This window comes from Anomaloglossus baeobatrachus, chromosome 2 (genome assembly GCF_048569485.1).
Source record: "Anomaloglossus baeobatrachus isolate aAnoBae1 chromosome 2, aAnoBae1.hap1, whole genome shotgun sequence".
Taxonomy (NCBI): Eukaryota; Metazoa; Chordata; class Amphibia; order Anura; family Aromobatidae; genus Anomaloglossus; species Anomaloglossus baeobatrachus.
In genome coordinates this window covers 713,160,044-713,176,360 of record NC_134354.1, presented here as the reverse complement: position 1 = coordinate 713,176,360, position 16,317 = coordinate 713,160,044, and positions in this window count along the sequence as shown.

Here is a 16,317-nt window from a genome sequence, read left to right as displayed (position 1 = left end):
TACAACAGCCAGTTCTTGTATGCCACTAAATGGCAGCATTTTTTGCTATTATTATAGCTTATTAAAAACAGAGCAGGAGCGTGTCATGCAGAGGTGCTAGAAATAGCTTGGCACCAGTGGGACAATAATGGAATACAACAGCCAGTTCTTGTATGCCACTAAATGGCAGCATTTTTTGCTATTAGTATAGCTTATTAAAAACAGAGCAGGAGGGTGTCATGCAGAGGTGCTAGAAATAGCTTGGCACCAGTGGGACAATAATGGAATACAACAGCCAGTTCTTGTGTGCCACTAAATGGCAGCATTTTTGCTATCAATATAGCTTATTAAAAGCAGAGCAGGAGGGTGTCATGCAGAGGTGCTAGAAATAGCTTTGCACCAGTGGGACAATAATGAAGTCAAACAGTCACTTCTTGTATGCCACTAAATGGCAGCATTTTTTGCTATTATTATAGCTTATTAAAAACAGAGCAGGAGGGTGTCATGCAGAGGTGCTAGAAATAGCATTCCACCAGTGGGACAATAATGAAGTTCAACAGTCACTTCTTGTATGCCACTAAATGGCAGCATTTTTTGCTATTATTATAGCCTATTAAAAACAGAGCAGGAGGGTGTCATGCAGAGGTGCTAGAAATAGCTTGGCACCAGTGGGGCACTAATGGAAGTCCAACAGCCACTTTTAGGATGCCACTAAATGGCAGCATTTTTTGCTATTATTATAGCTTATTAAAAAAAGAGCAGGAGGGTGTCATGCAGAGGTGCTAGAAATATCTTGGCACCAGTGGGAAAATAATGGAATACAACAGCCAGTTCTTGTATGCCACTAAATGGCAGCATTTTTTGCTATTATTATAGCTTATTAAAAACAGAGCAGGAGGGTGTCATGCAGAGGTGCTAGAAATAGCTTGGCACCAGTGGGACAATAATGGAATACAACAGTCAGTTCTTGTATGCCACTAAATGGCAGCATTTTTTGCTATTATTATAGCTTATTAAAAACAGAGCAGGAGGGTGTCATGCAGAGGTGCTAGAAATAGCTTGGCACCAGTGGGACAATAATGGAATACAACAGCCAGTTCTTGTATGCCACTAAATGGCAGCATTTTTTGCTATTATTATAGCTTATTAAAAACAGAGCAGGAGGGTGTCATGCAGAGGTGCTAGAAATAGCTTGGCACCAGTGGGATAATAATGGAATACAACAGCCAGTTCTTGTATGAAACTAAATGCCAGCATTTTTTGCTATTATTATAGCTTATTAAAAACAGAGCAGGGGGGTGTCATGCAGAGGTGCTGCACATAGATTTGCACCAGTGGGGCACTAATGGAGTACAACATCCACTTCTTGTATGCCACTAAATGGTAGCATTTTTTGCTATCAATATAGCTTATTAAAAGCAGAGCAGGAGGGTGTCATGCAGAGGTGCTGCACATAGATTTGCACCAGTGGGGCACTAATGGAAGTCCAACAGCCACTTTTAGGATGCCACTAAATGGCAGCATGTTTTGCTATTATTATAGCTTATTAAAAACAGAGCATGAGGGTGTGATGCAGAGGTACTAGAAATAGCTTTGCACTAGTGGGACAATAATGAAGTCCAACAGTCACTTCTTGTATGCCACTAAATGGCAGGATTTTTTGCTATTATTATAGCTTATTAAAAACAGAGCAGGAGGGTGTCATGCAGAGGTGCTAGAAATAGCTTTGCACCAGTGGGACAATAATAGAGTTCAACAGTCACTTCTTGTATGCCACTAAATGGCAGCATTTTTTGCTATTATTATAGTTTATTAAAAACAGAGCAGGAGGGTGTCATGCAGAGGTGCTAGAAATAGCTTGGCACAAGTGGGGCACAAATGGAAGTCCAACAGCCACTTTTAGGATGCCACTAAATGGCAGCATGTTTTGCTATTATTATAGCTTATTAAAAACAGAGCAGGAGGGTGTCATGCAGAGGTGCTAGAAATAGCTTGGCATCAGTGGGACAATAATGGAATACAAGAGCCAGTTCTTGTATGCCACTAAATGGCAGCATTTTTTGCTATTATTATAGCTTATTAAAAACAGAGCAGGAGGGTGTCATGCAGAGGTGCTAGAAATAGCTTGGCACCAGTGGGACAATAATGGAATACAACAGCCAGTTCTTGTATGCCACTAAATGGCAGCATTTTTTGCTATTATTATAGCTTAATAAAAACAGAGCAGGAGGGTGTCATGCAGAGGTGCTAGAAATAGCTTGGCACCAGTGGGACAATAATGGAATACAACAGCCAGTTCTTGTATGCCACTAAATGGCAGCATTTTTTGCTATTATTATAGCTTATTAAAAACAGAGCAGGAGCGTGTCATGCAGAGGTGCTAGAAATAGCTTGGCACCAGTGGGACAATAATGGAATACAACAGCCAGTTCTTGTATGCCACTAAATGGCAGCATTTTTTGCTATTAGTATAGCTTATTAAAAACAGAGCAGGAGGGTGTCATGCAGAGGTGCTAGAAATAGCTTGGCACCAGTGGGACAATAATGGAATACAACAGCCAGTTCTTGTGTGCCACTAAATGGCAGCATTTTTGCTATCAATATAGCTTATTAAAAGCAGAGCAGGAGGGTGTCATGCAGAGGTGCTAGAAATAGCTTTGCACCAGTGGGACAATAATGAAGTCAAACAGTCACTTCTTGTATGCCACTAAATGGCAGCATTTTTTGCTATTATTATAGCTTATTAAAAACAGAGCAGGAGGGTGTCATGCAGAGGTGCTAGAAATAGCATTCCACCAGTGGGACAATAATGAAGTTCAACAGTAACTTCTTGTATGCCACTAAATGGCAGCATTTTTTGCTATTATTATAGCTTATTAAAATTAGAGCAGGAGGGTGTCATACAGAGGTGCTAGAAATAGCTTGGCACCAGTGGGGCACTAATGGAAGTCCAACAGCCACTTTTAGGATGCCACTAAATGGCAGCATGTTTTGCTATTATTATAGCTAATTAAAAACAGAGCAGGAGGGTGTGATGCAGAGGTGCTAGAAAAAGCTTGGCACCAGTGGGACAAAAATGGAGTACAAGAGCCAGTTCTTGTATGCCACTAAATGGCAGCATTTTTTGCTATTATTATAGCTTATTAAAAACAGAGCAGGAGGGTGTTATGCAGAGGTGCTAGAAATAGCTTGGCACCAGTGGGACAATAATGAAGTCCAACAGTCACTTCTTGTATGCCACTAAATGGCAGGATTTTTTGCTATTATTATAGCTTATTAAAAACAGAGCAGGACGGTGTCATGCAGAGGTGCTAGAAATAGCTTTGCACCAGTGGGACAATAATAAAGTTCAACAGTCACTTCTTGTATGCCACTAAATGGCAGCATTTTTTGCTATTATTATAGTTTATTAAAAACAGAGCAGGAGGGTGTCATGCAGAGGTGCTAGAAATAGCTTGGCACAAGTGGGGCACTAATGGAAGTCTAACAGCCACTATTAAGATGCCACTAAATGGCAGCATTTTTTGCTATTATTATAGCTTACTAAAAACAGAGCAGGAGGGTGTCATGCAGAGGTGCTAGAAATAGCTTGGCACCAGTGGGACAATAATGGAGTACAACAGCCATTTCTTGTATGCCATTAAATGGCAGCTTTTTTTGCTATTATTATAGCTTAATAAAAACAGAGCAGGAGGGTGTCATGCAGAGGTGCTAGAAATAGCTTGGCACCAGTGGGGCACTAATGGAAGTCCAACAGCCACTTTTAGGATGCCACTAAATCGCAGCATTTTTTGCTAATATTGTAGCTTATTAAAAACAGAGCAGGAGGGTGTCATGCAGAGGTGCTAGAAATATCTTGGCACAAGTGGGATAATAATGGAATACAACAGCCAGTTCTTGTATGCCACTAAATGGCAGCATTTTTTGCTATTATTATAGCTTATTAAAAACAGAGCAGGAGGGTGTCATGCAGAGGTGCTAGAAATAGATTGGCACCAGTGGGACAATAATGGAATACAACAGCCAGTTCTTGTATGCCACTAAATGGCAGCATTTTTTGCTATTATTATAGCTTATTAAAAACAGAGAAGGAGGGTGTCATGCAGAGGTGCTAGAAATAGCTTGGCACCAGTGGGACAATAATGGAATACAACAGCCAGTTCTTGTATGCCACTAAATGGCAGCATTTTTTGCTATTGTTATAGCTGATTAAAAACAGAGCAGGAGGGTGTTTTGCAGAGGTGCTGCACATAGATTTGCACCAGTGGGACACTAATGAAGTCCAACAGCCACTTTTGGGATGCCACTAAGTTTACTCAGTGTTTGGTATTATAACGGCTTAGTAACAATGAGTTTCAGTGTGCAATGCAGGCAGACGTGATGCAAATATCTTTGCACCAGTGGGGCACTAATGGAGTACAACAGCAACTTCTTGTATGCCACTAAATGGCAGCATTTTTTGCTAACATTATAGCTTTTTAAAAACAGAGCAGGAGGGTGTCATGCAGAGGTGCTGTATATAGATTTGCACCAGTGGGGCACTAATGGAGTACAACAGCCACTTCTTGTATACCACTAAATGGCAGCATTTTTTGCTATCATTATAGCTTATTGAAAACAGAGCAGGAGGGTGTCATGCAGAGGTGCTGCACATAGATTTGCACCAGTGGGGCACTAATGGAATACAACAGCCACTTCTTGTATGCCACTAAATGGCAGCATTTTTTGCTATCATTATAGCTTATTAAAAACAGAGCAGGAGGGTGTCATGCAGAGGTGCTGCACATAGATTTGCACCAGTGGGGCACAAACGGAGTACAACAGCCACTTCTTGTATGCCACTAAATGGCAGCATTTTTTGCTATCATTATAGCTTATTAAAAACAGAGCAGGAGGGTGTCATGCAAAGGTGCTAGAAATAGCTTGGCACCAGTGGGACAATAATGGAATACAACAGCTAGTTCTTCTGTGCCACTAAATGGCAGCATTTTGTGCTATTATTATAGCTTATTAAAAACAGAGCAGGAGGGTGTCATGCAGAGGTGCTAGAAATAGCTTTGCACCAGTGGGACAATAATGAAGTCCAACAGTCACTTCTTGTATGCCACTAAATGGCAGCATTTTTTGCTATTATTATAGCTTATTAAAAAACAGAGCAGGAGGGTGTCATGCAGAGGTGCTAGAAATAGCTTTGCACCAGTGGGACAATAATGAAGTCCAACAGTCACTTCTTGTATGCCACTAAATGGTAGCATTTTTTGCTATTACTATAGCTTATTAAAAACAGAGCTGGAGGGTGTCATGCGGAGGTGCTAGAAATAGCTTGGCACCAGTGGGACAATAATGGAATACAACAGCCAGTTCTTGTATGCCACTAAATGGCAGCATTTTTTGCTATTATTATAGCTTATTAAAAACAGAGCAGGAGGGTGTCATGCAGAGGTGCTAGAAATAGCTTGGCACCAGTGGGACAATAATGGAATACAACAGCCAGTTCTTGTATGCCACTAAATGGCAGCATTTTTTGCTATTATTATAGCTTATTAAAAACAGAGCAGGAGGGTGTCATGCAGAGGTGCTAGAAACAGCTTGGCACCAGTGGGACAATAATGGAATACAACAGCCAGTTCTTGTATGCCACTAAATGGCAGCATTTTTTGCTATTATTATAGCTTATTAAAAACAGAGCAGGAGGGTGTCATGCAGAGGTGCTAGAAATAGCATTCCACCAGTGGGACAACAATGAAGTTCAACAGTCACTTCTTGTATGCCACTAAATGGCAGCATTTTTTGCTATTATTATAGCTTATTAAAAACAGAGCAGGACGGTGTCATGCAGAGGTGCTAGAAATAGCTTTGCACCAGTGGGACAATAATAAAGTTCAACAGTCACTTCTTGTATGCCACTAAATGGCAGCATTTTTTGCTATTATTATAGTTTATTAAAAACAGAGCAGGAGGGTGTCATGCAGAGGTGCTAGAAATAGCTTGGCACAAGTGGGGCACTAATGGAAGTCTAACAGCCACTATTAAGATGCCACTAAATGGCAGCATTTTTTGCTATTATTATAGCTTACTAAAAACAGAGCAGGAGGGTGTCATGCAGAGGTGCTAGAAATAGCTTGGCACCAGTGGGACAATAATGGAGTACAACAGCCATTTCTTGTATGCCATTAAATGGCAGCTTTTTTTGCTATTATTATAGCTTAATAAAAACAGAGCAGGAGGGTGTCATGCAGAGGTGCTAGAAATAGCTTGGCACCAGTGGGGCACTAATGGAAGTCCAACAGCAACTTTTAGGATGCCACTAAATCGCAGCATTTTTTGCTATTATTGTAGCTTATTAAAAACAGAGCAGGAGGGTGTCATGCAGAGGTGCTAGAAATAGCTTGGCACAAGTGGGATAATAATGGAATACAACAGCCAGTTCTTGTATGCCACTAAATGGCAGCATTTTTTGCTATTATTATAGCTTATTAAAATCAGAGCAGGAGGGTGTCATGCAGAGGTGCTAGAAATAGCTTGGCACCAGTGGGACAATAATGGAATACAACAGCCAGTTCTTGTATGCCACTAAATGGCAGCATTTTTTGCTATTATTATAGCTTATTAAAAACAGAGAAGGAGGGTGTCATGCAGAGGTGCTAGAAATAGCTTGGCACCAGTGGGACAATAATGGAATACAACAGCCAGTTCTTGTATGCCACTAAATGGCAGCATTTTTTGCTATTGTTATAGCTGATTAAAAACAGAGCAGGAGGGTGTTTTGCAGAGGTGCTGCACATAGATTTGCACCAGTGGGACACTAATGAAGTCCAACAGCCACTTTTGGGATGCCACTAAGTTTACTCAGTGTTTGGTATTATAACGGCTTAGTAACAATGAGTTTGAGTGTGCAATGCAGGCAGACGTGATGCAAATATCTTTGCACCAGTGGGGCACTAATGGAGTACAACAGCCACTTCTTGTATGCCACTAAATGGCAGCATTTTTTGCTATCATTATAGCTTATTAAAAACAGAGCAGGAGGGTGTCATGCAGAGGTGCTGTATATAGATTTGCACCAGTGGGGCACTAATGGAGTACAACAGCCACTTCTTGTACACCACTAAATGGCAGCATTTTTTGCTATCATTATAGCTTATTAAAAACAGAGCAGGAGGGTGTCATGCAGAGGTGCTGCACATAGATTTGCACCAGTGGGGCACAAACGGAGTACAACAGCCACTTCTTGTATGCCACTAAATGGCAGCATTTTTTGCTATCATTATAGCTTATTAAAAACAGAGCAGGAGGGTGTCATGCAGAGGTGCTGCACATAGATTTGCACCAGTGGGGCACTAATGGAGTACAACAGCCACTTCTTGTATGCCACTAAATGGCAGCATTTTTTGCTATCATTATAGCTTATTAAAAACAGAGCAGAAAGGTGTCATGCAGAGGTGGTAGAAATAGCTTTGCACCAGTGGGACAATAATGAAGTCCAACAGTCACTTCTTGTATGCCACTAAATGGCAGCATTTTTTGCTATTATTTTAGCTTATTAAAAACAGAGCAGGAGGGTGTCATGCAGAGGTGCTAGAAATAGCTTTGCACCAGTGGGACAATAATGGAATACAACAGCCAGTTCTTGTATGCCACTAAATGGCAGCATTTTTTGCTATTATTATAGCCTATTAAAAACAGAGTAGGAGGGTGTCATGCAGAGGTGCTAGAAATAGCTTGGCACCAGTGGGACAATAATGGAATACAACAGCCAGTTCTTGTATGCCACTAAATGGCAGCATTTTTTACTATTAATATAGCTTAATAAAAACAGAGCAGGAGGGTGTCATGCAGAGGTGCTGGAAATAGCTTTTTCACCAGTCGGAAAATAATGAAATACAACAGCCAGTTCTTGTATGCCACTAAATGGCAGCATTTTTTGCTATTATTATAGCTTATTAAAAACAGAGCAGGAGGGTGTCATGCAGAGGTGCTAGAAATAGCTTGGCACCAGTGGGTCAATAATGGGATACAACAGCCAGTTCTTGTATGCCAGTAAATGGCAGCATTTTTTGCTATTATTATAGCTTATTAAAAACAGAGCAGGAGGGTGTCATGCAGAGGTGCTAGAAATAGCTTGGCACCAGTGGGACAATAATGGAATACAACAGCCAGTTCTTGTATGCCACTAAATGGCAGCATTTTTTGCTATTATTATAGCTTATTAAAAACAGTGCAGGAGGGTGTCATGCAGAGGTGCTAGAAATAGCTTTGCACCAGTGGGACAATAATGAAGTCCAACAGTCACTTCTTGTATGCCACTAAATGGCAGCATTTTTTGCTATTATTATAGCTTATTAAAAACAGAGCAGGAGGGTGTCATGCAGAGGTGCTAGAAATAGCTTTGCACCAGTGGGACAATAATGAAGTCCAACAGTCACTTCTTGTATGCCACTAAATGGCAGCATTTTTTGCTATTACTATAGCTTATTAAAAACAGAGCAGGAGGGTGTCATGCAGAGGTGCTAGAAATAGCTTGGCACCAGTGGGACAATAATGGAGTACAACAGCCAGTTCTTGTATGCCACTAAATGGCAGCATTTTTTCCTAAAATTATAGCTTATTAAAAATAGAGCAGGAGGGTGTCATGCAGAGATGCTAGAAATAGCTTGGCACCAGTGGGACAATAATGGAATACAACAGCCAGTTCTTGTATTCCACTAAATGTCAGCATTTTTTGCTATTATTATAGCCTATTAAAAACAGAGCAGGAGGGTGTCATGCAGAGGTGCTAGAAATAGCTTGGCACCAGTGGGACAATAATGGAATACAACAGCCAGTTCTTGTATGCCACTAAATGGCAGCATTTTTTGCTATTATTATAGCAGGAGGGTGTCAAGCAGAGGTGCTAGAAATAGCTTGGCACCAGTGGGACAATAATGGAATACAACAGCCAGTTCTTGTATGCCACTAAATGGCAGCATTTTTTGCTTTTATTATAGCTTATTAAAAACAGAGCAGGAGGGTGTCATGCAGAGGTCCTAGAAATAACTTGGCACCAGTGGGACAATAATGGAATACAACAGCCAGTTCTTGTATGCCACTAAATAGCAGCATTTTTTGCTATTATTATAGCTAATTAAAAACAGAGCAGGAGGGTGTCATGCAGAGGTGCTAGAAATAGCTTGGCACCAGTGGGACAATAATGGAATACAACAGCCAGTTCTTGTATGCCACTAAATGGCAGCATTTTGTGCTATTATTATAGCTTATTAAAAACAGAGCAGGAGGGTGTTATGCAGAGGTGCTAGAAAAAGCTTTGCACCAGTGGGACAATATTGAAGTCCAACAGTCACTTCTTGTATGCCACTAAATGGCAGCATTTTTTGCTATTATTATAGCTTATTAAAAACAGAGCTGGAGGGTGTCATGCAGATGTGCTAGAAATAGCTTGGCACCAGTGGGACAATAATGAAGTCCAACAGTCACTTCTTGTATGACACTAAATGGCAGCATTTTTTGCTAATATTATAGCTTATTAAAAACAGAGCAGGAGGGTGTCATGCAGAGGTGCTAGAAATAGCTTGGCACCAGTGGGACAATAATGGAATACAAGAGCCAGTTCTTGTATGCCACTAAATGGCAGCATTTTTTGCTATTATTATAGCTTATTAAAAACAGAGCAGGAGGGTGTCATGCAGAGGTGCTAGAAATAGCTTGGCACCAGTGGGACAATAATGGGATACAACAGCCAGTTCTTGTATGCCACTAAATGGCAGCATTTTTTGCTATTATTATAACTTATTAAAAACAGAGCAGGAGGGTGTCATGCAGAGGTGCCAGAAATAGCTTGGCACCAGTGGGACAATAATGGAATACAACAGCCAGTTCTTGTATGCCACTAAATGGCAGCATTTTTTGCTATTATTATAGCTTATTAAAAACAGAGCAGGAGGGTGTCATGCAGAGGTGCTGCACATAGATTTGCACCAGTGGGGCACTAATGGAGTACAACAGCCACTTCTTGTATGCCACTAAATGGCAGCATTTTTTGCTATCATTATAGCTTATTAAAAACAGAGCAGGAGGGTGTCATGCAGATGTGCTGCACATAGATTTGCACCAGTGGGGCACTAATGGAGTACAACAGCCACTTCTTGTATGCCACTAAATGGCAGCATTTTTTGCTATCATTATAGCTTATTAAAAACAGAGCAGGAGGGTGTCATGCAGAGGTGCTGCACATAGATTTGCACCAGTGGGGCACTTATGGAGTACAACAGCCACTTCTTGTATGCCACTTAATGGCAGCATTTTTTGCTATCATTATAGCTTATTAAAAGCAGAGCAGGAGGATGTCATGCAGAGGTGCTGCACATAGATTTGCACCAGTGGGGCACTAATGGAGTACAACAGCCAGTTCTTGTATGCCACTAAATGGCAGCATTTTTTGCTATTATTATAGCTTATTAAAAACAGAGCAGGAGGGTGTCATGCAGAGGTGCTAGAAATAGCTTTGCACCAGTGGGACAATAATGAAGTCCAACAGTCACTTCTTGTATGCCACTAAATGGCAGCATTTTTTGCTATTATTATAGCTTATTAAAAACAGAGCAGGAGGGTGTAATGCAGAGGTGCTAGAAATAGCTTGGCACCAGTGGGACAATAATGGAATACAACAGTCAGTTCTTGTATGCCACTAAATGGCAGCATTTTTTGCTATCATTATAGCTTATTAAAAACAGAGCAGGAGGGTGTCATGCAGAGGTGCTGCACATAGATTTGCACCAGTGGGGCACTAATGGAGTACAACAGCCACTTCTTGTATGCCACTAAATGGCAGCATTTTTTGATATCATTATAGCTTATTAAAAACAGAGCAGGAGGGTGTCATGCAGAGGTGCTGCACATAGATTTGCACCAGTGGGGCACTAATGGAGTACATCAGCCACTACTTGTATGCCACTAAATGGCAGCATTTTATGCTATCATTATAGCTTATTAAAAGCAGAGCAGGAGGGTGTCATGCAGAGGTGCTGCACATAGATTTGCACCAGTGGGGCACTAATGGAGTACAACAGCCACTTCTTATATGCCACTAAATGGCAGAATTTTTTGCTATCATTATAGCTTATTAAAAACAGCAGGCGGGTGTCATGCAGAGGTGCTAGAAATAGCTTGGCACCAGTGGGACAATAATGGAATACAACAGCTAGTTCTTCTGTGCCACTAAATGGCAGCATTTTGTGCTATTATTATAGCTTATTAAAAACAGTGCGGGAGGGTGTCATGCAGAGGTGCTAGAAATAGCTTTGCACCAGTGGGACAATAATGAAGTCCAACAGTCACTTCTTGTATGCCACTAAATGGCAGCATTTTTTGCTATTATTATAGCTTATTAAAAACAGAGCAGGAGGGTGTCATGCAGAGGTGCTAGAAATAGCTTTGCACCAGTGGGACAATAATGAAGTCCAACAGTCACTTCTTGTATGCCACTAAATGGTATCATTTTTTGCTATTACTATAGCTTATTAAAAACAGTGCAGGAGGGAGTCATGCAGAGGTGCTAGAAATAGCTTGGCACCAGTGGGACAATAATGGAATACAACAGCCAGTTCTTGTATGCCACTAATTGGCAGCATTTTTTGCTAATATTATAGCTTAATAAAAATAGAGCAGGAGGGTGTCATGCAGAGGTGCTAGAAATAGCTTGGCACCAGTGGGACAATAATGGAATACAACAGCCAGTTCTTGTATTCCACTAAATGGCAGCATTTTTTGTTATTATTATAGCTTATTAAAAACAGAGCAGGAGGGTGTCATGCAGAGGTGCTAGAAATAGCTTGGCACCAGTGGGACAATAATGGAATACAACAGCCAGTTCTTGTATGCCACTAAATGGCAGCATTTTTTGCTATTATTATAGCTTATTAAAAACAGAGCAGGAGGGTGTTATGCAGAGGTGCTAGAAATAGCTTTGCACCAGTGGGACAATAATGAAGTCCAACAGTCACTTCTTGTATGCCACTAAATGGCAGCATTTTTTGCTATTATTATAGCTTATTAAAAACAGAGCAGGAGGGTGTCATGCAGAGGTGCTAGAAATAGCTTGGCACCAGTGGGACAATAATGAAGTCCAACAGTCACTTCTTGTATGCCACTAAATGGCAGCATTTTTTGCTAATATTATAGCTTTTTAAAAACAGAGCAGGAGGGTGTCATGCAGAGGTGCTAGAAATAGCTTGGCACCAGTGGGACAATAATGGAGTACAAGAGCCAGTTCTTGTATGCCACTAAATGGCAGCATTTTTTGTTATTATTATAGCTTATTAAAAACAGAGCAGGAGGGTGTCATGCAGAGGTGCTAGAAATAGCTTGGCACCAGTGGGACAATAATGGGATACAACAGCCAGTTCTTGTATGCCACTAAATGGCAGCATTTTTTGCCATTATTATAGCTTATTAAAAACAGAGCAGGAGGGTGTCATGCAGAGGTGCTAGAAATAGCTTTGCACCAGTGGGACAGTAATGAAGTCCAACAGTCACTTCTTGTATGCCACTAAATGGCAGCATTTTTTGCTATTATTATAGCTTATTAAAAACAGAGCAGGAGGGTGTCATGCAGAGGTGCTAGAAATAGCTTTGCACCAGTGGGACAATAATGAAGTCCAACAGTCACTTCTTGTATGCCACTAAATGGCAGCATTTTTTGCTATTACTATAGCTTATTAAAAACAGAGCAGGAGGGTGTCATGCAGAGGTGCTAGAAATAGCTTGGCACCAGTGGGACAATAATGGAATACAACAGCCAGTTCTTGTATGCCACTAAATGGCAGCATTTTTTGCTAATATTATAGCTTATTAAAAATAGAGCAGGAGGGTGTCAAGCAGATGTGTTAGAAATAGCTTGGCACCAGTGGGACAATAATGGAATACAACAGCCAGTTCTTGTATTCCACTAAATTGCAGCATTTTTTGTTATTATTATAGCTTATTAAAAACAGAGCAGGAGGGTGTCATGCAGAGGTGCTAGAAATAGCTTGACACCAGTGGGACAATAATGGAATACAACAGCCAATTCTTGTATGCCACTAAATGGCAGCATTTTTTGCTATTATTATAGCTTATTAAAAACAGAGCAGGAGGGTGTAATGCAGAGGTGCTAGAAATAGCTTGGCACCAGTGGGACAATAATGGAATACAACAGCCAGTTCTTGTATGCCACTAAATGGCAGCATTTTGTGCTATTATTATAGCTTATTAAAAACAGAGCAGGAGGGTGTTATGCAGAGGTGCTAGAAATAGCTTTGCACCAGTGGGACAATAATGAAGTCCAACAGTCACTTCTTGTATGCCACTAATGGCAGCATTTTTTGCTATTATTATAGCTTATTAAAAACAGAGCAGGAGGGTGTCATGCAGAGGTGCTAGAAATAGCTTGGCACCAGTGGGACAATAATGAAGTCCAACAGTCACTTCTTGTATGCCACTAAATGGCAGCATTTTTTGCTAATATTATAGCTTATTAAAAACAGAGCAGGAGGGTGTCATGCAGAGGTGCTAGAAATAGCTTGGCACCAGTGGGACAATAATGGAATACAAGAGCCAGTTCTTGTATGCCACTAAATGGCAGCATTTTTTGCTATTATTATAGCTTATTAAAAACAGAGCAGGAGGGTGTCATGCAGAGGTGCTAGAAATAGCTTGGCACCAGTGGGACAAAAATGGGATACAACAGCCAGTTCTTGTATGCCACTAAATGGCAGCATTTTTTGCTATTATTATAGCTTATTAAAAACAGAGCAGGAGGGTGTCATGCAGAGGTGCTAGAAATAGCTTGGCACCAGTGGGACAATAATGGAATACAACAGCCAGTTATTGTATGCCACTAAATGGCAGCATTTTTTGCTATTATTATAGCTTATTAAAAACAGAGCAGGAGGGTGTCATGCAGAGGTGCTGCACATAGATTTGCACGAGGGGGACACTAATGAAGTCCAACAGCCACTTTTAAGATGCCACTAAGTTTACTCAGTGTTTGGTATTATAATGGCTTAGTAACAATGAGTTTGAGTGTGCAATGCAGGCAGACGTGCTGCAAATATCTTTGCACTAGTGGGACAATAATGAAGTCCATCAGCCACTTTTAGGATGCCACTAAATGGCAGCATTTTTTGCTGTCATTATAGCTTATTAAAAACAGAGCAGGAGGGTGTCATGCAGAGGTGCAGCACATAGATTTGCACCAGTGGGGCAGTAATGGAGTACAACAGCCACTTCTTGTATGCCACTAAATGGCAGCATTTTTTGCTATCATTATAGCTTATTAAAAACAGAGCAGGAGGTTGTCATGCAGAGGTGCTGCACATAGATTTGCACCAGTGGGGCACTAATGGAGTACAACAGCCAGTTCTTGTATGCCACTAAATGGCAGCATTTTTTGCTATCATTATAGCTTATTAAAAACAGAGCAGGAGGGTGTCATGCAGAGGTGCTGCACATAGATTTGCACCAGTGGGGCACTAATGGAGTACAACAGCCACTTCTTGTATGCCACTAAATGGCAGCATTTTTTGCTATCATTATAGCTTATTAAAAACAGAGCAGGAGGGTGTCATGCAGAGGTGCTGCACATAGATTTGCACCAGTGGGGCACTAATGGAGTACAACAGCCACTTCTTGTATGCCACTAAATGGCAGCATTTTTTGCTATCATTATAGCTTATTAAAAACAGAGTAGGAGGGTGTCATGCAGAGGTGCTAGAAATAGCTTTGCACCAGTGGGACAATAATGAAGTCCAACAGTCACTTCTTGTATGCCACTAAATGGCAGCATTTTTTGCTATTATTATAGCTTATTAAAAACAGAGCAGGAGGGTGTCATGCAGAGGTGCTAGAAATAGCTTTGCACCAGTGGGACAATAATGAAGTCCAACAGTCACTTCTTGTATGCCACTAAATGGCAGCATTTTTTGCTATTATTATAGCTTATTAAAAACAGAGCAGGAGGGTGTAATGCAGAGGTGCTAGAAATAGCTTGGCACCAGTGGGACAATAATGGAATACAACAGTCAGTTCTTGTATGCCTCTAAATGGCAGCATTTTTTGCTATTATTATAGCTTATTAAAAACAGAGCAGGAGGGTGTCATGCAGAGGTGCTAGAAATAGCTTGGCACCAGTGGGACAATAATGGAATACAACAGCCAGTTCTTGTATGCCACTAAATGGCAGCATTTTTTACTATTAATATAGCTTAATAAAAACAGAGCAGGAGGGTGTCATGCAGAGGTGCTGGAAATAGCTTGGCACCAGTGGGAAAATAATGGAATACAACAGCCAGTTCTTGTATGCCACTAAATGGCAGCATTTTTTGCTATTATTATAGCTTATTAAAAACAGAGCAGGAGGGTGTCATGCAGATGTGCTAGAAATAGCTTGGCACCAGTGGGACAATAATGGGATAGAACAGCCAGTTCTTGTATGCCACTAAATGGCAGCATTTTTTGCTATTATTATAGCTTATTAAAACAGAGCAGGAGGGTGTCATGCAGAGGTGCTAGAAATAGCTTTGCACCAGTGGGACAATAATGAAGTCCAACAGTCACTTCTTGTATGCCACTAAATGGCAGCATTTTTTGCTATTACTATAGCTTTTTAAAAACAGAGCAGGAGGGTGTCATGCAGAGGTGCTAGAAATAGCTTGGCTTGGCACCAGTGGGACAATAATGGAATACAACAGCCAGTTCTTGTATGCCACTAAATGGCAGCATTTTTTGCTAATATTATAGCTTATTAAAAACAGAGCAGGAGGGTGTCATGCAGAAGTGCTAGATATAGCTTAGCACCAGTGGGACAATAATGGAATACAACAGCCAGTTCTTGTATTCCACTAAATGGCAGCATTTTTTGCTATTATTATAGCTTATTAAAAACAGAGCAGGAGGGTGTCATGCAGAGGTGCTAGAAATAGCTTGGCACCAGTGGGACAATAATGGAATACAACAGCTAGTTCTTGTATGCCACTAAATGGCAGCATTTTTTGCTATTATTATAGCTTATTAAAAACAGAGCAGGAGGGTGTCATGCAGAGGTGCTAAAAATAGCTTGGCACCAGTGGGACAATAATGGAATACAACAGCCAGTTCTTGTATGCCACTAAATGACAGCATTTTTTGCTATTATTATAGCTTATTAAAAACAGAGCAGGAGGGTGTCATGCAGAGGTGCTAGAAATAGCTTGGCACCAGTGGGACAATAATGGAATACAACAGCCAGTTCTTGTATGCCACTAAATGGCAGCATTTTTTGCTACTATTATAGCTTATTAAAAACAGAGCAGGAGGGTGTCATGC